This window comes from Mustela nivalis (assembly GCF_964662115.1).
Source record: "Mustela nivalis genome assembly, chromosome: 4".
Taxonomy (NCBI): domain Eukaryota; kingdom Metazoa; phylum Chordata; class Mammalia; order Carnivora; family Mustelidae; genus Mustela; species Mustela nivalis.
The window spans coordinates 87,071,942-87,094,970 of record NC_139023.1 but is presented as its reverse complement, the minus strand read 5'-3'; the positions used below and the strand labels follow the sequence as shown (position 1 = coordinate 87,094,970).

The window sequence follows — 23,029 nt, the reverse complement described above, 5'->3', positions numbered from 1 at the left end:
TCTCATTTGTTTTCTGCGCTTTTCTTGGGAGAAATATTCTTACATATTTACACACTGGCTCTGTTAAGACCAACCGTATTCCTTTGGTGTTGTACGGAATAACTTTCCATACCAATGCAGAGAAAAAAGATCTATCAGCCAGGTCTTTGGGATATACGTAGCACATACCAATAGCTCAGCGTTCCTTGTTCTTGATGAGTTTCCTTTCAAATTTGAGCTGGGACCCTATCTTGAGATACTTTTCCTAACGTTCATATTTATAGGTGAGATGACAAAGGATGCCAGAGTTCTCCTCGTTAAAATGAGAAAAGAGATCCACCGGTCTTCTGCGCTCTGGATTGCAGAGTTCTAACATCATATGCTCTTCCTCTTTTTCTTTTGCTTTACTGTTTCTGCTTCCCCTCCTTTCACCTCTGGCATCACATTGCTAATCAGAGATGAGGCAGACCTTTGCAAGGCAAATGTTTCCACATTGTATATTATAGTTCTCTATGTAATCGTTCTTGAAACACATGGTTCTAAGTGGAATCATAGTTTGTCATGCTAGTGAAGGTATTAAAAATAAAACGAGAGGGATAAAAGTTGTATTTTTTTCTTTAACAAGAATAGGCCACCATTAGGCAGGAGGAGATTTTGAAAATAAGAGCTCCACTTGTTCTCAGGACTGAAAAAATTCATCACTTTTGTCTCACACCCATGTATCTTAATTATGTTTTTTGCAAACTCTTTCACTGCTGTCTAAAGAATGTCTGATTTAAATAATTTTAGTTTTATTCAGAGGAAAACATCCAATTGAGTTGTTTCTTTTAATTTATTATTTTTCTCACTGGAGCATAAATCAATACAGTAGAGTCAGAAACTCACAGGAGGAAGAGCAAAACCGTGGGATGGTTAGAGTTGGAAGGAGCTTTGCAGGTCATTCAGTACAATCCTTATCTAGCTCATGTAACCCACATACAATACCCTCAGCTAGGTCAAGAACTGGATTTAGATTCCCTCTACCAAACATGGTACTAGAGCAGCTTGTTTTTCAGAGATCTTGAGCAAAAAACTGGGGATTCTCTTTTGAAAACTGTGCAACTCAGTGTGAGAAGAATCACCCAGGATAGTATTTACAAAAATGGTACTAGGAAGCCAAGTTGCATTTTTTTAAACAAAGTAATTTTCTTACGTGGTTGTCCATATAGGCCTGCTGGAGCTCACAGAACAACCCAAAAGCATTTTTATTAGATGAGCAGTGTAACTCTTATACATAAGAATGAACTATGCTTGGGGCGCCTGGGTGGCTCAGTGGGTTAAAGCCTCTGCCATTGCACTCCTGGGTATTTACCCCAAAGATACAGTGAAAAGAAGGGCCATCTCTACCCCAATGTTTATAGCAACACAGTTGCCAAACTGTGGAAAGAACCAAGATGCCCTTCAACGGACAAATGGATAAGGAAGATGTGGTCCATATACACTATGAAGTATTACACCTCCATCAGAAAGGATGAATACCCAACTTTTGTAGCAACATGGATGGGACTGGAAGAGATTATGCTGAGTGAAATAAGTCAAGCAGAGAGAGTCAATTATCATATGGTTTCACTTATTTGTGGAGCATAACAAATAGTATGGAGGACATAGGGAGTTAGAGAGGAGAAGGGAGTTGGGGGAAATTGGAAGGGGGGTAAATCATGAGAGACTATGGACTCTGAAAAACAATCTGAGGGGTTTGAAGTGGCAGGGGTGGTGGGAGGTTGGGGTACCAGGTGGTGGGTATTATAGAGGGCATGGATTGCATGGAGCACTGGGTGTGGTGAAAAAATAATGAATACTGTTATGCTGAAAATAAATAAATTTAATTAAAAAAAAAAAAAGCCTCTGCCTTCGGCTCAGGTTGGGATCCCAGGATGCTGGGATGGAGCCCCGCATCGGGCTCTCTGCTCAGCAGGGAGCCTGCTTCCTCCTTTCTCTCTCTGCCTGCTTCTCTGCCTATTTGTGATCTCCGCCTGTCAAATAAATAAATAAATAAACCTTAAAAAACAATTAAAAAAGAATAAACTATGCCTGATGCGCCTGGGTAGCTCAGTAGGTTGAGCCTCTGCCTTCAGCGCAGGTCTTGGTCTCAGGGTCCCTGCTCAGCAGGGAGCCTTCTTCCCCCTCTCTCTGTCTGCCTCTCTGCCTATTTGTGCTCTCTCTCTCTGTCATAGAAAAAAAAAAATCTTAAAAAAAAAAAACCCAGAAAGAATGAACTATTCCTATGTCTACTTGTGCTTTTGTAGTATTTATTGAATTTTCTTCCCTTTTCAGGTGCCAAGAGGAGAGTTGGTTTAGTCTTACTCCTCAGCTCTTAGTGCATTATCAATATCTGTCCATATCCTTACTCATACTCTTCTCTTACCTTAGGTTCCCTTTCTAGTTAAAAACAAATACAAGGATAAATGTTCCTAACTATGCATTTATCATTGTAAAGTATGTGGTACTAGATGCAGTGTTATGCATTTGGTATAAATCCCCTTCTTTCCTTAACTTTTTCTTATTTTTGATACCTATCAAGTTACTGTACATAAACGTAACCTCTATTTGGTGTGAATTAGTACAAGGTACACATCATATTTTATACACCCGTTTCTCTAGCCTCCAGCTCCCCCTGATCCCTGACAATGTCACTGTATCTTCCAAAATAGCTCATCAAGAACTGTAAAAAGATTTCTCTGGGATATATCAGGATAGGGTCAGTGGGTCTTAGTGGTCTAAGCGATCTAAATCTAACTATTTTGAGCATGCTCATAGTTTCCAGAATGGAACCCCCACCAACAGTATACCATTACTTACCAAACTTTGGATTTATTCATTTTTATAATTTAAGTAACATGAGAGATTAACATGACATTGTTAAAATTTCTACTTCTCTGGTTGCTAGTGAATTTGGGAAACTTTTAGTATGTATTGGGTTTTTTCTTCTGAGAATGCTTATTTGTGTCCTATACCCATTTTTCAATTATGTCCCCCCCTTATTAAAAGATTTTTTATTTATTTGACACACACACACACACACACACACAGAGCACAAGTAGGGGGAGCAGCAGGCAGAGGGAGAGAGGGAAAAGCAGGCTTACCACTGAGTAGGGAGCCCAAAGTGGGGCTCGATCCCAGGACCCTGGGATCATGACCTGAGCCGAAAGCAGATGCTTAACCAACAGAGCCACTTGGGTGCCCTCCTATCCCCCATTTCAGTTATACCTTCACTTTGTTTTTTCATCCCTTTGTTTTGTTTTTGGTATTAATGTTTCATTGGTTTTAAATAAGCAAATACTTTTCTTAGTCACCTGTCTACTAATACTACTTGTTGTGTCTTACCGTAAATGTTAATTTTTTCTTTAATTTTAATGCAGTCACCATCTATTTTTCACCTTACTGTTTGCCTTTAGGATCCTGTTTAGGAAGATTGTCTGCAACCGTATACCACAAATATATTCCCCTATATTTTCTTCCATTAGTGCTATTGCTTACTTATAGTCTATTATTTATAAGGATAAGGTAAGGATACAGTTGTATATTTCTTTATCTACTAAATTAATTATTCTAATGCCCCTGATAATAAGTGCTTTCACTTTTCCATTGTTTTGGGGTTTTGATATGAGTTTCACATATCAATTTACACACACACACACACACACACACACAATCTGTTCTGTTTCACTGGCTTATTTACTCCTGCTCTGCCTCATACTGTTTTTACTAGTAAAGCTTTAGTTTAGTCTTAATAGCTAGTAAGACATGCCCCAGTGCTTTCCTTTTGTTTATTTAAATTTATTTAGGTATTTAGGCTTCTAGCATCAGTATGAAATTTATGAGTTTGTCCAGTTATTTATATTTGAATTTAATTTATTGGGAGGGATTGCACTGAATATTTATATATTCACTAAAATTCATATGGCTAAACTGAATTGTGAGCATAGCTATCTCTTCACTTACTCAGATAATTTATATTCTTAAATTTTTTATTCATTAAGGTTCATACATTCTTTACTTATTTCCTAGTTCTTGCTGGTTTTGTTAATGGTGTCCTATTTTCTGTTACAGTTCTAGCTGAAATTGGTTACTGAAGGTATAGAATAGCATTTACACACTGTAAAAAAAAAAAAAAAGAAATCTACATCACTAATTTTTATAGTAGGTTCCTGTTTGTAAAACACTTTAAAACCACTGTGTGTGGAGTGCCTGGGTGGCTCAGTCTATACGGTTGCCTTCGGCTCAGGTCATGATCCCAGAGTCCTGGGATCAAGGCCCACATCGGGCTCCCTGCTCATCAGAGAGCCTGCTTCTCCCTCTCACTCTTCCTGCTGCTTTGCTTACTTGTGCTCTCTATCTCTCTGTCAAATAAATAAATAAAATCTTAAAAAAAAAAAAAAAACCAGTGTGTGTGGGGGTGCCTGGGTGACTCAGTTGGTTGAGCCTCTGACTCTTGGTTTCTGCTCAGGTCATGATCTCACAGTTGTGGGATGGAGCCCTGTGTAGGGCTCTGAGCTGAGTGTGGAGCCTGCTTTTCTCCTCCCTCAGCTCCTCTCCCCTCCCATTTGTGTGCTTCACCGCCCCCCCCCATCCCCAGTGTCTCAAATAAATAAATAAATAAAGTCTTTAAAAAAAAATACAACCACACCAACTGTGTGTGTCTGTTGCATGGGAAATTCCATACCCAATTCTGTTCTTCATGTCTACACTGTTCGGGGTCACCACTCTAGCTTTCTTTTTCTGAATATTAAAAACATGCTCTTCAAAGACACTAAAATCATGTATAACCTCCATATTTACATACTTTTAAAGTTTTTCTTTCATTCAAATTCTTCTCAAATCTGATACCTTTCTTAACACAAAAGAGAGGGACTTTCAAGGCATTTTTGGACCTGAGAGCACATAACCTGATTTCAGTATCAACCAATATTTGTGTCCGCTGCTAGGGACACAATTAGCTTATATAATCTGAGATGAGTCATGTTATAATTGGTGGGTTTTTTTATAAGAGTTACCATTATAGCTTGGAGAAAAATGTAGCAGTGGGCTGCTTGTAACAGCTGTGTGAATGGGGAATAATTCAGTTACATGTTATTGAAGTGGGAATTTGTGGAAAAGAAAATATGATTATAGTTTAACAAAAGTGTTTATATTGGAGAATTATATCCTTGGCATAAAGTAATAGGTAAATAAATTACAATATTTTGTCCTAATGAAAATGCTGATACTTTGATTTGTGACCTTGACATTATTAAGGAGGTATCATAAAAATTGCTATTGAGTATTATACTTACTGCTGAGAAATTTAAGCAATTTTAGAACAGTAATTCAAAGGCAGAATGTCCAACATTTAAACTTGATTGGAACAGAGAAAAATTTTAGCCCCAGAATAATAACATTGACTATATGTACATTAGCTGAAATATATTTTTCCTATGACATTTAAGTGAAGAGGTTGGGCATCTTTTACTGTTGCTCACCTTTATGGTCAGTCAGAATTTGAATTCTTATAAAAAGAAATCATAGAAGGGGCGCCTGGGTGGCTCAGTGGGTTAAGCCTCTGCCTTCGGCTCAGTCATGGTCCCAGGGGCCTGGGATCGAGTCCCGCATGGGGCTCTCTGCTCAGCAGGGAGCCTGCTTCTCCTCATCTCTCTCTCTGTCTGTCTCTCTGCCTATTTGTGATCTCTCTCTCTGTCAAATAAATAAAATCTTTAAAAAAAAAAAAAGAAATCATAGAAAACTTATGTCAAATTTAGGAGATTTATAATTTTAGTTTGCATATTTACTCACCAAAAATGAGTCTGTTTCTGTTTTGGGGTTTTTTGTTTGTTCCTTTTGTTGTTTAGATTCCATATATGAGTGAAATCATATAGTATTTGTCTTTCTCTGTCAGATTTATTTCACTTAGCATAGTACCCTCTAGCTCCAACCATATTGTTGCAAGATTTGATTCTTTTTTATGGCTAAGTAATATATGTGTATATACATATATATGTACACACACACACATATTATATATATTTATTATATATTATATATTTTATATAATATATAAATAATAATATTTATATAATATTTTATTTATATTATTTATATATTATACAAATATATTATTTATATATATTTGTATTGTTTATAATATAATATAATTTATATTGTAATATAAATTATAAATATAATTTATAAATTATAATTTTATATCTATATATATTTATATTTATAAATATATTTAAATATTTATAAATTATAAATGTAAATATTTATAATATAATAAATTTATATTATTTATATATTATATAAATAATATAAATAAAATATAAATATATATTAAATATACATTTATTATATATACTACTCATAAATATATATTGTGTATATTTGTGTGTGTATATGTGTACATATATACACATGTTATATGTAATGTATAATATATTTCTCTGTGTGTGTATATATATATATATATATATATATGCACACATATATCCCATATTTCACGGTTTCTGTATCCACTTATCTATTGATTAACACTTGGGTTGCTTACATATTTTAGCTATTATAAATTACATAAATTAGCTATTTTAAGTAATGCTGCCATAATTGTTCCACAGTTCTTGGATGTTTTGTTTTATTTGCCTGTTTTTACTTTTTTTTCTCTTTGCATTTCAATTTGCGAAGTTTGTATTTATATATCTTTAAGCTCACTGATTCTTTCTTTGGTTACCTGTACTTTACTAATGAACCATGAAAGGCTTTCTTCATTTCTGAATTTTGGATTTCTTGAGTTTCCTTTTGATTCTTTCTTAGACTTCACATTCTCTTTTTATAGACCCACATTTTCTTTAATGTTGTCTACTGTTTCCATTAGACCCCTTGAGATGTTAATCACAGTTAATTCCAGCATCTGTATCAACTCTGTGTTGATAAGCTGTGTGCAACTTGGAGAATGATTTCAAGTCTGCCCCATGTCTTGCTTTGGTTGCTTCTCAGTAGTTGCAGCCTAGCATATGTACACACCTTTCTGACCCCAGAGATGTCTTTGATCTCAAGCAGGCTTTCTTGACTGCCTCTTTCCCTGGTTCTTTCCATTAAATTCCTGCCTGCTATCCAATTGTGTATGAGAACAATAGCCTTTTCTTAATTGTTCTCCACCAAGATCTCAGTTATGTTATGTTATGTTATGTTATGTTATGTTATGTTATGTTCAATAACATTCTTAAGCATAGAGTCCTCCACTCTATGTTCCAAATAAAGGCAGGCCTTTTAGGCATTGCTGGAGCCCTTTGTCCTTGTGGCTGCCGTTCGTCCTGGATAGAACCCATGTGCCACTATACTAGATCTCTGGCAAGAAACTGCTCGTCCTTTACCCACTGCCAGTGGCTACTCACTGGGGTCAGGGTAGACCCTGGTCTTCGCAGCTTGCTTCTCCCAGCCTGGAACCTCCTCCCTTCCAGCTAGGTGGGGATGGGGATGGAACCTTAGTTTTTTCAGCTTGCCATACCTAGGGTTTCTGTCTTGAGGAGAAGCTGTGTATAAGAAGAGAGACCCCATCTGCTACTATTTCAGTAATAGAGCTCCTGTAACATGGACCTGAAGAAGATGAAACACCACCAGCCTACCCTTCTTGTTGTTATCATAGCCCCAGACTGGGAGCTGGGTGGGGAGAGGAAGCTCATTCTTGGTTGCAAATTCCAACCAAGAGGTAGAACTTCCATAATGTGGAACTGAAGGAGTATGTAAAAGAGTGGATCATGGTTCAGGTGTCCCAGTTGCTCACTGTTCTTACCCATGATTTACCATAACTTCTTGAAAGAATATTTACTCATTTGGTCTGTGTCCTTAGTACAATTTCCAGACTTTGAATGATTGACTTTCATAATTTTCACCAATTAAAACATTGTTTGACTGAGGAGAGGGTCTGCTCAGCGCCTTACTTCATCACTTCACCATTCTGAAAATCCTGCCCCCAGGCACTTACTTACTTGTGGCAAACTGGAATTTAGAACCTGGAAGATCCACAATAAAATCTTAGTTTTCACTACCTGGCAAGAAAGAAAAATTATTCCCCATTTCTCCTCCAGATGGATGGTCCCTAAGAGCATTTCTTTCTTTCTTTTCTTCTTCCTTTTTTTTTTTTTTCAAGTTTTTATTTAAATTCCAGTCAGGTAACATACTGTGTCCTATTAGTTTCAGGTGTAGAATTTAGTGATTCAACAATTACATACAACACTGGTGTTCATTACAAGTGCCCTCCTTAATCCCCATCACTTATTTCACTCATCCCCCAACTGACCTCCCCTCTGGTAACCATCAGTTTGTTCACTATAGGTAAGAGTCTGTTCCTTGGTTTTCCTCTCTTCTTTTCCTCCATGTTTATTTGTTTTGTTTCTTAAATTCCACATATGTGTGATATCATATGGTATTTGTGTTTCTCTGCTTGACTTATTTCACTTAGCTTAATACTCTTTAGCTGCATCCACATCATTGTAAATGGCAAAATTTCATTATTTTTTATGGCTGAGTAATATTCCATTACATATTACTTATATATATCACATCTTTATCCATTCAACAGTCAGTGGACATTTGGGTTTTATCCATATTTTGGTTATTGTAGATAATGCTGCTATAAACCCTAAGGGTCAAGGCACATTTCTTACAGCAACTGATCAGAGCTAGCCAACTTTTGTAACATCTTCATTTCCATCTCTGCTTTTCTTCTCCTTTATTTCCAGACCCAGCATTTGCTCTTAAGCCTCTGCCTTTGGTTCTGCTTTCTGGGAGCCCAGTATAGAACATATGCCATGTTTCTCTCTCTTTTTCTAATTTTGCTCCATGATTTATATAATATAAATAACTTATAATTTGGGTTAACCACTACGTTATATTATTCTAAGTTTAATATTGAAAGTTAGCATAAAACTTATTCCTTGGCTTTAGCTTATTATGAAAATGAAAAAAATTATATTAGACTATATGACTTTAATCTTAATGTCTTTACTTTTTAATACTTTTTAAAAAAATTTTTAAATTTATTTGACAGACAGAGATCACAAGTAGACAGAGAGGCAGACAGAGAGAGGGGGAAGCAGGCTCCCTGCTGAGCAGAGAGCCCGATGCGGGGCTCAATCCCAGGACCCTGGGATCATGACCGGAGCCGAAGGCAGGGGCTTTAACTTACTGAGCCACCCAGGTGCCCCTACTTTTTAGTACTTCTTTATGGTCTATTTTTCAGTGGTGTTACCCCTCAATATGCATTTGAACACATTCATTTGAATTAAAAAAATGTAAGACTTGTTATTTCTTTAACAGAAAATCAATCTGATTTGGCTAACTTGGGGTAACAATGAAACATAACCTTGTAATCAGGTTCAAAGCGGACATTTTCTATAAGCAAGTTTAACCTGCAGCTCTAAGATTTTGATGAAACGTTTATTATTATTTTTTCATTAATTAATTTATTATTATTATTTTTTTAATTTTTTATTTTTTATAAACATATATTTTTATCCCCAGGGGTACAGGTCTGTGAATCACCAGGTTTACACACTTCACAGCACTTACCAAAGCTCAAAATCAATAAGAATAGGCCCACATCTCGTCACCTAATAGTAAAATTTACAAGTCTCAGTGACAAAGAGAAAATCCTGAAAGCAGCCTGGGAAAACAAGTCTGTAACATACAATGGCAAAAATATTAGATTGGCAGCTGACTTATCCACAGAGACCTGGCAGGCCAGAAAGAGCTGGCATGATATTTTCAGAGCACTAAATGAGAAAAACATGCAGCCAAGAATACTATATCCAGCTAGGCTATCATTTATTATTTTTTTTAAAGATTTTATTTATTTGACAGACAGAGATGACAGGTAGGCAGAAAGGCAGGCAGAGAGAGAGAGGGGGAAGCAGGCTCCCTGCTGAGCAGAGAGCCGGATGTGGGGCTCGATCTCAGGACCCCAAGATCATGACCTGGGCATAAGACAGAGGCTTATACTGAGCCACCCAGGTGCCCCTTGAAGAAACATTTAAAACAAGTGACATGACAAAACATTTTATCAAACATATTGTATAGAAAATATGCTAAAATTAGGAATATTTTAATTTTCCCTTTGTGACTGGAACAGGTGGCTTCAAGTGAAAAAATACACGGTTAATGCTTCCCCAAGATGGTGGCCGCCAAGGATAGCCATGGCTCAGGAGAAGTGGCGGCAGGGAACCGAAAGCAGCTCCACCTAGGGACTGCTGAGGCCATGTTTGTGGAAGATGTGGATTCCTTCATGAAACAGCCTGAGAATGAGACTGCAGAAGCAGTACAAAAGAAGCTGGATGAACAATACCAGAAGTATAAGTTTATGGAACTCAAACTTGCTCAAAAGAAAAGGAGGCTGAAAGGTCAGATTCCTGAAATTAAGCAGACTTTGAAATTCTAAAATATGTGTAGGAGGAAAAAAAAGAGCCCACCAGTGCACTGGAGACCAGATTCTTACTAGTGGATAACTTGTATTGCAAACCTCCTACTCATAAAATGTGTCTGTGGTTGGGGGTTAATGTAATGCTTGAATGTGATATTGTGATATTGATGAAGATGAGACATTGTTGGGAAAGAATTTATTGACTACCATGAAGAATCTTGATTCTCTTGAGGAAGACCTTGACTTTCTTCAATATCAATTAACTACCACAGAAGTAAGTATGGCCGGGGTTTATAATTGGGATATTAAAAGAAGAAACAAAGATGATTCTACAAAGAACAAAGCATAATGCTGGCAATTAAAAATGTTCAGTTTTCCAAACATTATTTTAAATAGCCCAAAGGTTATCCCTAAAGGTTGATATCACTTTGATTTTTTTTAACAGCAAGAATGATAATTAGAACTTTAAAAAAGGTAAACATCATTTAATTATGAAAACAAAATTAGTTTCAAATATTTTATAAAATTAGCAGATTTTAATTTTTTTTATTTCCAACAAAGTAAATGCTACTTTCATCATCTTTTTTGATTTGTCATTTAAAAAGTCTTAGCTGAAATGGCTGAGGTATTCTATGGATGCTGAATTCTAGACACTTTTCTTTACTGGCTCATGTTACTCTCACTTGATGTGGTTAAACCAGAGTAGAGGTGGGAAAAACAGTTAGTTTAAATATTTCCAAACTTGCTTTCTTTAGTATATGTAGGGACTTACGGCTCTCTGTTGCTGTTATTTGTCTTATATAACTGGATTTTCATGAATGACTGTTTAGCCAATAACTATTAAAATATTCTGTACATTTCAAGAAATGGTAATTTGCCTTCTTAAACAGTAACAGAACCATTGAGACAATGCTTTTTCTTACCCCATTGAAGGGCACAGTGTCTTCGCAATGATGACGTAAGGGAGATTTTGGCCAACATGAAATATCAACATACTTTAGCTACTCAGTTGGCTATGGCAATTTTGTATTTCTTAACAGTTTTCCAAAGCATCTGAACAAGAATATTAACAAATAGAAATCTACAGTGGTTGAAAAGATTTGTGAGCTTTTTTTCTTCATGATAAAACCTTACAGGAAGAATAGAAAAATTCCTGTGGAAAGCTGTTGGTACAGTGGCTAGCACTGGGTGATACAGAGTTTATAAAAACACAAATGTATTATTCCAACTTCATGTAATACAACACACACTCGTACAATGTTTCGTACTTGTATTTCATGACATTAAAACATTGAAGTTAAAAGAATATATAGCTAATATCACTTGAGAAGTTTTGGTAAATTTCCTCTAACAACAAATGAATAATAATTAGGTAATAAATTATTTCGTGACTCAGATTTCTGATTGGTTTCTAATTCTTAGTATTATAGGGACCTAATCAAAGAAATAATTTTTGATAATAAATCACAATATAAATTTTGGCATGTAACTCTAAAGGAATTAAAAGAATTAAGAGATACTGATGTAATAAAACTCCTTTCATCCCTATCTCCTTGTTTATTTGACCAAAGTTTAGTTTCTCAAAGTCTATGTCAATACACATGAACAAATAGAAATAGGCCCTTTTCAAGCAATCAGTAGGATTCATCCACAGATACATTATTAACTAATTGGTTAAAAAAGACCACATTTTTTTCACAATAAGAGATAGATTTCCAGTACATTTTACTTATTACATGATAATTATCACATTTTATAAAATAAATATTTTGGTTAATTGATTTTCATTAATACCTGCAGTTGTAACTCAATGGGGGAATTCAAGAGAGGAGAAAGTTAATTATTAAAACTTTATGGTTACATAAAATTTTAGGAATTAAATTTATATTTATTTATGTAATTTGTTGCAGGTAAGAAAGAGAAGCACTCCATAAAAGGCTTTTAAACATTAAATATAAAGTAACATTCTGCAGGGGAAATATGATGAAATTGCAAATTCAGAAAGAAAAAGAAATCATAATTTGCAGCTATTAAAGAAAAATCTGTCCATTATTAATTTTATTATTTGTCCATTATTATTTTTATTTGTCCAGTATTAATTTATCCATTAATGATAGTCGATATAAGTAACTATAGTATTTAGGTCCCATTAGATACATTTAAAAGAGTGTTACTAAAGTTTTATTTAAAAAATATTTGTGATAGTATAGAAAATTGCATCCTTTACAATGATTTAAATTTATTATGAAAAATTTAAGATATTTGGGGGCGCCTGGGTGGCTCAGTGGGTTAAGCCGCTGCCTTCGGCTCGGGTCATGATCTCAGGGTCCTGGGATCGAGTCCCGCATGGGGCTCTCTGCTCAGCAGGGAGCCTGCTTCCCTTCCTCTCTCTCTGCCTGCCTCTCCGTCTACTTGTGATTTCTCTCTGTCAAATAAATAAAAATTTAAGATATTAATGTGTGTAGGGGTGTATTGCTTACAAAACCTTTTAGGAACACATGAGCAAGAGTCTTTGAAGGCCACTGACCTGGACCTGGCCTGACCTACCTAGTTCACTAACTGGATTTAAGCCCCAAAGAGAATAATACATAGAAGAAACCCAAAACGTGCAGGTGACTTGGAACTTTGAAACAGCCTTCTTACTAAATATCGGCTGGAGAGAGAGAAGAGCCTGAGCCAACAATATAATGAGTCTTATGGAAGTACAGTATAAAGCAAATTGGGTTATGTGTCGTTTAAAGTCCTTCAATGGCTTCCCACTGAATTTAGCATATATTCCAAACTCCTTATCACACTACAACCTAGATACCCAAGTCTGTTGCATGAAACAACAGCAGCAGCAGCAATATCATCTGGCATTTTGTTGAAAATGCAGAATCTCAGATCCTACCTCATACCCTGAATCAGAATCTTTTTTTAAAAAAAAGATTCCTAGGTACTTTGTATGTATGTTAAAGTATGTAGAGAACTGGTATTTGTGATCATAAATGAATAATTTACGTAGTAGAATAGATAATGTAGTGATAGCCAAGGTATTTGTTTTAGCTTAGAATAAATATTTGTTCTAACAACATACATTGGTTGTATGGTAGATTTGAGGCTTGAAAATGAAAGAACAAAATCCAGCTAGTACAAAACACCCAAGGGCTTCTACTTCATCAACCATATTCTCCTGTCTCAGTCTCTCCCTTTTTTGCCATGCCTCCTTCCAAATGTATCTTCTATCAATTCCTTTCCCATGCCAACTTTTTCTTGCCTTGGGGCCTCTCTGCAGGCTATAGGAATTCTGCTGGAAATGCTACTCCTCTCCTTCTCAATAGACTATTCTGATGTTTCTGATCTCTGCTCAAAATCACCTCCTCAGCGCTATCTTTCATGATTACCCTTCCTAAAGTCTTAACTGTCACCTTTCTTTCCTTTATAGTTGTTTGCACAATGTGTAAGTTATTTATTAGTTTTAAATTTTTATATTGAAATAGTCTGACAGGCAAGAAGTTGCAAAAATAATACAGAGTACTGTGTACCTCTTACCCAACTTCCCCTTTAACAACATCTTACAGGACCATATTATACTGTTAAAACCAGAAAATTGGTATTGATGCAGCAACCTGTAAGTTTTTGTTTGCTTAGTTCTTCTCTCTGATCACCCCATTTAAAGTTAAATCCAATCATTTTCTACCACATTCCCTTATTTGATTTCCTTCTTTGTACTCGTATCTTATATACACTATTTGAAACTAGTTTGTTTACTTGGATGTGGTTTGTCTCCACTTCCTGGATATAATTTCCCTGAAGGCAAACGATTTGTGCAGCATTGTATAACCAGCACTTACAATAGTGCTTTAATTGTTAAATAAAAATACAGTAATGCTTAATAAATATTAATTCGATAAATGAATGAATGTAGGTAGAGATCCAATTCCAAATATCACAGTTAATTTACATATTGTAGTTGGGGAGAATGTTGCAACAATTAATTATGTGCAACTAGTAGTTAAATAAGTTCTCAATATCTAATGTAGATAGGGATTATAGTCAATGATATTGTATTATGTACTTCCAAATAGCTATGAGAACAGATCTTAAATGTTCTCACTACAAAAAAGAAATAATAAATCTATAACAGGATAGAGATGTGAGCTAAAGCTACAGGGGTAATCATGTTGCAATATGTATATGTATCAATAAGTTGTACACTTTAAATGTACAGAATGTTACGTGTCAATTGAAAATGCCATAAAAAGTAGCTGTAGAATTCAATATTTCTGATGACCACATTTTATTATTGTCATATGTTAAGTGGTGGGAAGGAAATGTGCAGCTTCCATTTCCTTGTCTATAAGAAAATACTCAGGAACTACAGTAATCCATACTTTGAGAATTCTTTTCTCTAATCCTTAGCATTATTTTTAGTTAGGCTATTGATTTAAATATGTGCAAAAGGTCGTTAGAATGAAAGTAGTATATACCATATTTCTGTAAGATAATTTTTTCAGGAAGATAATTTTTAGTTCAACTTCTTTTTAGTCAGATACAGGTAGCTACTTTTTGAAACCATATCAGAAAGTTACTGTGTTCAGACAAGAAGGAAATGACACTGAAAGGGAAGAAAAAACATTTCAAGGAAATGAAAGTGATAAACAGTTTGCATTGAAAATAGTGTGTCTCTTTGGTTTTGAGGTTTGTTTGTTTTAAGATTTATTTATTTGAGAGAGAGAGCATGAAAGGGCGGTGCAGAGGGAGGAAGAGAGAATATCTCAAGCAGACTCCATGCTGAACTGACCCTGAGATCAGGACCTGAGCCTAAACCAAGAGTCAAATGCTTACTTGACTGCATCACTCAGGTATCCCTCTGGCTTTGAGTTTTATTTCTACCAGTAGATTCCAAAGTCTCTGCAAAGATGGATATTTTCATTTCCATCTTTATTCTCATAAATTTTGATGCAATGTCAACACTTTGGATTTCTTAATAAATTTGTATCACTACAACATTTCATATGAAAACTTCTTGACTCAATCAGTTTTCAACAGATAAATACCAAGGCATATTTAGGTGTTAGTTTGGCATCGCTTTTTATATTATACATTTTTAGATTAGGAAAGATTTTAATTTGGACCAAACAAATTTATATACATTAGAAGGAAACTCTGGCTCCTAGTCCCACGTTTGTCTGAAGGACGTCTGCTTTTTTTTTTTTAATCTGATTTTAGATGGCCATATATTTTGTGCATGTGAGAGAAACAAATGATTTTATATATATATGATGTTTAGGAAAGATATATTGGGATATGCTAAGTGCTCAGCATGTATAACTATAACAACTATGATGATGTCACTCAGCAAATTTGAATATGTAGTGTTAGTAGAAAATGTATTGTCCTTCAAATTTAGTAGCTGTTTGATCTTTGCATCATATTTCAAATTGAGAAGTATCAACAACCTGGAACACTAGGTAATGGTACCTTTATTTTTAAAGTATTGTTCAGTAAATAGAATTTTGATATAATGTGTGTGGAATTTCACATTCAGATGAAGGGTGTGATATTTACTGATTTTTAAATACTTTTTAGCATGTCTACTTTTATCTAGATTTCTGTTATCCTAAACTAATTATTCTTTCCTTCATTTATTTAATAAGCATTTATTGATTGATTACCTTATGCCAGACACAATGCTAGGCCTGACTATAAAACTATGGAAGACATTCCTGAGGAAATTCACAATCTAGTAGTAGGGCAAAAAGGTATTTAGAAACATAAAAAATGGAAAATATTGTGAACAGTGTGAAAAGTCTTTTTGTGTGGGTTGCGGGTGGCTTATACAACAAATATTTATTTCTCAATGTTCTGGAGGCTAACAAAACCAAGATCTAGATTGGAAGATTCAGTGTCTGTTGAGGGCTGCTCCTTCATTCATAGTTGGCTGTCTTCTCACTGAGTTTTGTGATACATCTTTATTAATCAAGTAATAGTAGCTTGAAGTTAGCAGTAGCTCTGATTCTAGGGTAGAGTGTATGGCCAAGGCCAGCCAACAGTACCACAATCCCCATTGCCTTTAGAGGTAAGTGTGGGACCCAAGAACAGTGAATGAGGTACAAGGAAACTTTGGTTGAGATTTCTTGAGCCTCTTGCTCTTTCTTGCTGAATCAAAAAATGAGGAGGATATAGGACCAAGAACTCTGCCATTGTCTTGCTACCATGGGAATCATGAGATTAAAGTTAACATGGTGAATGGCTTCTCTGAGAGAGTCGGACTGGTCCTGGAGATAAACATGGCTTGGAATTTCATGCCTGACCTGAAGTTAATCTAATTCTGGTGTCTAAAGCATATGAGGACCAGTACATTTCCTTTACTTAGGCCAACTTACATCAGTTTTCTGTCATGTACAATTAAAAGGATTGAGCTTAATATGGGTTAGAGGAAGAAAAATATAACCAGGAATTATTAGACTGCAGTGATAGATTAGAATTTAGCTTTTGAATTATTCTCTATCTTTACCACTGACTATCAGCTCCTCAAGGACAAGGACTGTGTCTGCCTTGATTAGGCATGTATATCCAGGGCTTAGTCCAGTGTCTGGTATATAGATACTAAATATTTCTTGACTTAAGTAAAGAAGAAAAATAGAGACATGAAAAGTCAAATTAAAGAAGACTTCGAAATAATTTTTTCACATTGACCTGATGAACTGAGATATGGTGATAAATGATTAATGAATTGCAGAAAGACTATAGCTACAAAGGCAATAAAAAGAGTTTATTAGAGAGATAAGATTGTCACTTAGGCAAGCAGACATGCCAAGAGAGGGTTTGAACAATACAAAGGGATGAGGGAAAAAATCTCTACTCTTTGGCCTTTTTGGGAGCACACACAAGATCAAATGTAATTTATAAAAATTTTTAAATTTTATACTTTTAAAAAAAGAATAAGAAAAAATGAACAAGATACTAAAATATAAAATAAAGGCAGTAAGAGTTTTTTTTTTTTTTTAAGATTTTATTTATTTGAAAGAAAGAGAGATACCACAAGCTAGGGCAGGTGGGAAGGGGCAGAGGGAGAGGAGCAAAAGGAGAGCAAGAAGTAGACTCCCCTCTGACCAGAGAGCCTGATGCAAGACCCGATCCCGGGACCTGAGATCATGACCTGAGCCAAAAGCAGGCACTCAACCAAATGAACCACCCAGGTGCCCCAACCAGAGTTTTAAAGTAAGGTATGTGGAATGTGTATTTCAAAGAACTGTAGAAGAATGAAAAAGAGATTAGTTCAAGGAAAAGGTCATGTTTGTCAAATATTATGGATTGAATTGTATCCCCTCATAATTCATATGTTGAAGCCTTAACTTCCCCCTTCCCCCACAGTGCCTCGGAGTGTGACTATATATTTGGAGATAAGTACTTTAAAGAGGTGATTAAGGTAAAATGACGTTATTAAGGTGGGCCCTGATATGTGACTGTTGTCCTTGACACTCCTAGAGCCACCAGGGTCATGCTTGCACAGAGAAAGAACTATGTGAGGACACAGCAAGAAGGCATTTATCTACCTGCTGATGTCTTGATCTTGGACTTAAAGTCTCCATAATTGTTAGAAGATGAATTTCTGCTGGTTAAGTCACCCACTCTGTGATATTTTGTTATGGCAGTCTTAGCAAACTAATATAAAAAATGTAAATTCATCTTGGGTCTAGGGGAAGAAAGCAAAAATTGATGGGAGAACCCAAGAAAAAGATAGTCATATTTCACCGAAATGTTTTATTTTATGTTGGGTAACACATGCACCCATTACAAAATTTAGATATTATAAAAAATATATACAATAAAAAAGAAATCCTTCTACAAACTCAAACTGGGCCAGGATATTCACTTAATTCCCCTTTGCAATGGTATTCTATACCAGTTTTTCTTTCTTTCTTTCTTTCTTTCTTTCTTTCTTTCTTTCTTTCTTTCTAAAGACATTTATTTATTTGAGAGAGATAGAGAGAGAGAGAGCAGCAGCAGAGGGAGAGGGAGAAGTATGCTCCCAGCTGAGTAATGAGCCCAATATGGGGCTTGACCCAGGACACAACCTGAGCTGAAGGCAGACACTTAACCGACTGAGCCACCCAGTTTTTCTTCATCATTTTTTCATATATAACCTATGCCTAAAAACAATACTATATATATGCATACAAAGGCTATTTTATACTATGTGCTATTGACTGGAAATTTTAACTTTTGTCCAGTTTAGTCTTTTGAGCAGTGTGTTTATAAAGTGAAATCTGCAGGTTTGAACCTGTTATTAGTTTCCACAGGTACACATACATGTTTTGCTCTTCACTTTTCTACAGTATACATTGTAGATCATCTCCTATCAGTGCTTTTATAGCTACCATATTTTTTTGCAGCTCTATGGATGTTCCATGATTTTTAAACTAATCTTCTGAATTGAACTTTATTAGGTTGCTAACAATCTTTTATTTTTATGAACAGTGTAACAATGGATAGCCTATACATTTTGGTCATGTATTAAGATATCCATACAATTCATTTCTGGAAGTGGAATTGCTTGGTCAAAACATATGAGCACTGACAGCTTTAAGATGATAGATATTACAGTATTGCTCTCCTTTGAAGCCAAATCAATTCAAACGCCCTCCAGCAATGTACACGTCGGGGGTGGTGGTGGTGGTGGTGGTTCTGTTTCCCCAAGCCTTTTCTAATATTGTGTTATCAAATGTTTTTGAACTTTGTTGCCTGAAAAAGAAAAGCAATGGTACCTCAACTGCAGCTTTAACTGGTCTTTATCTTTTAATGAGAACGAAGAACATCTTTTCTATGGTTTTAGCCCACTTGTATTTATTTTTAGGTGAGCTGTCTGTTCATATCTTTTGCTCATGGGTTGGTGGTTTTACTTGTTGATTTGTAAGCCATTACATGTTATTTTAAAGTTCAAATCATTATTAGAATACTGGGTTCTTCTAGTATAACCAAAAATGTACAAATTTCCTCTTTCCAAATGCATGTTCAGCTCCTTTTACTTTTTATCAGCTTTAAAGTGGGTAATTGTGGTTTTCCTAAAATATATTTAACTAACTCCCATTGGTTTGTTTTAACATTGGTGCCTCCTGGGAGACTAGTGGCATGACAGAAGGTTGAATTGTGGCCTGTGCTGGCTAGTGGTAAGTGAAAAGAAAAATAATTTCAGTTGGCAGGTATCTTTTGAAATAATACAGGAATCTATATATTTTTTTTTGTTTTTCTGGACTTAAGAATATTATTGATGATGATGACAATTTAGTGTGAGAAATGACTTCAGACTTGGTATCCTGGTATTATAAAAAGTATATAACAACTTGAGGAACAGTCAAGTTTATACATCGAGACATTGAGGTTTTAAGAAATTATTAGATGATAAAGAAATAAAAACCTGAATTAAGCATTCAAAAACCTTTAACATCTTGAATTTGGTGGCAGTAAATTCCTTTATGCATTTAAAATACAGATAGTATGCTGTTTTAATATTTTTAAAAAATTATCTATAAAGTAGTTGTGGTTTTACATTTTTATGTGTTATAGTTCTATAATTTGAGAATTTTTTTAAACTTGGATCTACTGTGGAGTAGTGAAAGATAATAGGTGTTGGAGTTAGACTCACTTGAGTTTCAAGCTCTGGTTCCATTTTCTTGCTTGTGTGACCTTGGGCAAGTTATTTAACTTTTATAAACTTCCTCATCCACAACTGGTATTTACATTATGGGTTTGTGCAAGTTAAATGAAATAGTATCCATAAGGCATTAGCCAAGTGCCCAGAACTTAACATATATTTAATTTTTAAAAAATTTTCTTAGCATAATGATGAGCATTTTTTCATGTGTCTGTTAGCCATTTGTATATTTTATTTGGAGAAATGTCTGTTCATGTCTTCTGCCCATTTTTTGACTTATTTGTTTTTTGGGGTATTGGGTTTGAGAAGTTCTTTATAGATCTTGGATATCAGCCCTTTTGCTGTAGTGTCATTTGCAAATATCTTCTCCCATTCTGTGGGTTGCCTCTTTGTTTTATTGACTGTTTTCTTTGCTGTGCAGAAGGCTTTTATCTTGGTAAAGTCCCAAAAATTCATTTTCACTTTTGTTTCCTTTTCCTTTGGAGACCTGTTTTGAAAGAAGTTGCTGTGGCTGATGTTGAAGAGGTTACTGCCTATGTTCTCCTCTAGGATTTTGATGGATTCGTGTCTCACATTGTGGTCTTTCATCCATTTGAGTTTATCTTTGTGTACGGTGTAAGTGAATGGTTGAGTTTCATTCTAATGTATATAGCTGTCCAATTTCTCCAGCACCATTTATTGAAGAGACAGTCTTTTTTCCATTGGATATTTTTTCTGCTTTGTCAAAGATCCTTTGACCATAGAGTTGAGGGTCCATTTCTGGACTCTCTATTCCATTAGTCTATGTGTCTGTTTTTGTGCCAGTACCATGCTGTCTTGGTGATCACAGCAAGTTGAAATCAAGCAACATGATGCCTTCAGTTTTGTTTTTCTTTTTCAACATTTCCTTGGTGATTCGGGGTCTTTTCTGGTTCCATGCAAATTTTAGGATTGTTTGTTCCAGCGCTTTGAAAAATGCTGATGGCATTTTGATTGGGAGGATGTTAAAAGTATAGATTATATGAGAACAATGAATCTTAGAACACTACATCATAAACTAATGACTCACTATATGGTGCCTAACTAACATAATAATATTTGTATTCTTGTAGAGTAAAATAAACTGTTACTTCTGAAAAAATTTTCTTAGTATATATTTAGTTTTTGAAGGGCATTTCATTTTACTCTGCTGTAAAATATTTTCATGGTGAAAATATCAATGTAAATTTGGTTAAATTGGTAGCTACCTTTGTTGATTATTTTGAAAGTAACCCCTGTTATTCTTAAATAATTGTTTCATTGCGACGAAAATTATGCCATTAGAGATCTACTCCTTTTATTTTATTTTTAAAAAGATTTTATTTATTTATTTGAGAAAGAGCTCGCATGAGAGGTGAGAAAGTCAGAGGGAGAAGCAGACTCCCCATGGAGGTGCAAGTCCCATGGGGGACTCAATCCTGGGACTCTGAGATCATGACTTAAACCAAAGGCAGCTGCTTAATCAACTGAGCCACCCAGGCCCCCAGAGATCTATTCCTTTTAATCTCTTCCTTTCCTTTCTTCTGTCCTTCCCTTAGCTCCAGGGCAATTTAGTTCAGTTCAGTTTTCTATCTGAGGATTCTGAACCACATCTAGGTAATTTCTAGATTCCTAGAGAATTCATACTGGGACAGTTTTTCTCTTGGGCAAAATTGGTAGTTTGGCTGTGGCAAACCTGAATTCATATGGGGTCCTGGAGTCTTATTAGGGAACAAAGATTGAGAATGACTGGGATTCTTCCAGATTTCGAAAAAGACTATTGAAATTAATTTCTTTGCAGAGATGGAGAAATAAACTCTAAGGAGGTAATTCAAGTAAGGGTGGTAGGAGTGTCCTGGTAGAAGGTGGAAGTAACTAAAATAGGTGCATGTTTTTCTCTTTTTGGCTTTTATCCAGTCCTTTCATAACTCACTTCTGCTAGGGCCTCTATTTCCTTATATGCAATAAAGGTTAATATGGTATGTCATATGTTTAATCTTTTCTGGCTTTATTTTATATTTGGTTTCACATCTGTTTAAAGATAAGAGTAAAACTCCCACTTGAAAATGTTAGGAGATATGGTACGGTACTTCAGCTCAGGAAGGAAGTCAGAAGGGAGGATAAGGTATACAGTAATGCTAAAGAGCGTGAACTTTGGTGCCACATTTCTTGGGTTCAACCCTAGCCTTCCAAGTTATTTAACCTCTCTGTACCTTAGTATTTAAGATGCAGTTTGGCAAGGTATTTGACCTTCCTTTACCTTAGTTTTTAATTTATGAAATGGGAATAGCAGAGATAATGAGAGTACCTATCTCCCAGGATTTGGGGAGGGTTAAAATGAATCAATAAAAAGTGCTTGAAACAGTGTCTGGGCCATGCTTAACACTCTCTTTGCTATTGCTTCCATATCACTGTGTGCATTTCTAGTTGTCCACATCTGTCCCGAGCAATCCCAAATCTTCCATAGAGCTAAGACTGTTATCCACTTTCCTCTTCTTATTACAAATTGTACATAAAAAATGCACAATATATCTGAGATAATTCTCGAACTCCAGAAAGTCGTTTGCCTTGGTTCACCCGCTAAAAAATATGAAGTCTTTCTCTTTAAAAATGGTGAGCATCAAGCCACTTTTCATTAAAACAATAACAGACTCGATTGATTCAATATAGTTTCATTTCATTCAATACATACAATGTATTGATAAGGTCATAAAAGTATTACTCTCTATTCCTAGCGGATTCATTTCATTTCATAGCATAGCATTAGTCGGATTCTCCTTTTTGTCTGCGTTCTGTTCTTTTCTGTGCGTCTCTGTCTCCTGGCCTCAGGAAGGCGTTCATTGACGTTCCCTTCGCATGAGAAGCGGGTGATTTTTTTCAAGCCAGCCCCAGACCTGAGCCTCAGGGCCCAGACTCCACCCCCAGCCCGGGAAGGTCTGGGGGAGGGAAGGAGAGAAAAGGAAAGGGGTGGGACGCCGCAGATTCTT

General features: G+C 35.5%; 1 pseudogene across 1 annotated transcript; it reads left to right on the top strand.

Moving 5' to 3' along the window:
* Window positions 1-10,159: 10,159 nt before the first annotated feature.
* LOC309863179 (prefoldin subunit 3 pseudogene) lies at window positions 10,160-10,791 on the top strand (annotated as a pseudogene). The gene has a single exon. The product of its transcript is annotated as a prefoldin subunit 3 pseudogene (transcript).
* The last annotated feature ends 12,238 nt before the right edge of the window (window positions 10,792-23,029 follow it).